This window comes from Pteropus alecto, unplaced genomic scaffold (genome assembly GCF_000325575.1).
Source record: "Pteropus alecto unplaced genomic scaffold, ASM32557v1 scaffold8, whole genome shotgun sequence".
Lineage (NCBI taxonomy): Eukaryota > Metazoa > Chordata > Mammalia > Chiroptera > Pteropodidae > Pteropus > Pteropus alecto.
The window spans coordinates 24,893,225-24,894,283 of record NW_006494609.1 but is presented as its reverse complement, the minus strand read 5'-3'; positions in this window follow the sequence as shown (position 1 = coordinate 24,894,283).

Here is a 1,059-nt window from a genome sequence, read left to right as displayed (position 1 = left end):
CCGGGGTCGGATAACGAGGCAGGCGGCGGTGTCGGCGGCGATGCCCCAGCAGCACGGAGCACACTGAGTAATACTCTCCAGGACCCCTTGGAGAAATGACTGGTGTGGGGCCAAAAAAGTCAGGACGCGCCTCAGGTACTTGTGGCTCCAAAGACGAGGACTACCTAGGGTGTGCGGACGTCGAAGGGCCGGGAGCCAGCGAGGGGCTTCGCCGGCCACGTGGGGGCCACCCGGGCACCGCAGTGGCAGAGGCGGGTGGCAGCCCTTCAGTAACACGTGAATCCAGGCGAGTGGGGGGCGGCAGCGCGGTAGCACACCGTCACACACCTGGGGAATGGCGGGCCCGGCCGCCCTCCAGACCACCGCCGGCGGGTGCACGTCCGATTTGGGAGGGGACGCGGACACAGGGGGGTCCCCGGCAGAGTGCTCCTCAATTATCTGTGTTCGATGGGCACGGCGCACTTTTTCCTCACTGCAGCGAGGGCCGCTCGACCAGGTGTGGGGATTAAGGGGCACCCGTGGCCAGCAGTGTGCCTGGCCGCCCGGGGGGCCAGCCGTCCTCCCGCCCAGGACGCCTCGATCACGAGGAAACACGGCTGAGGGACGCCCTCCGAGGCGGTCGTGAAGGCCAAGAAAAGCCTGGAGAACGGCGTGAAGGAAGGGAGACCACGGAGAGGTGACCGCCGGCGCCGCGCGCTGCCACGGGAGCCTCAGGACAGCGGGTCCCGAGGGGCCTGGGGTCCCGGGGCCCCTGCGGCGTTAGGGCGACAGGCATTGTGTCTGCCGCTCTTCTCGTGTCGCAGGAGTCCACACGCACACAGATCTTCACGGACAGTGGCGTGCTGCGTGCCCGTCACGTGCGTGTCACGCGCACGCTGACGACGGGAAGCTGGGCGCTGTGGGGACTACTTCTGCGGGCTCCGTTTGAAATTATTTTTTAAGGAAGACTTGTAAAAAAATCAATAAATGTAATTCTTCACATGAACGGATTAAAGGGAAAACGTGATTACATCGACAGACGAGGAAAAGGCATTTAATAGAATTCGGCAGCTGTTTGTG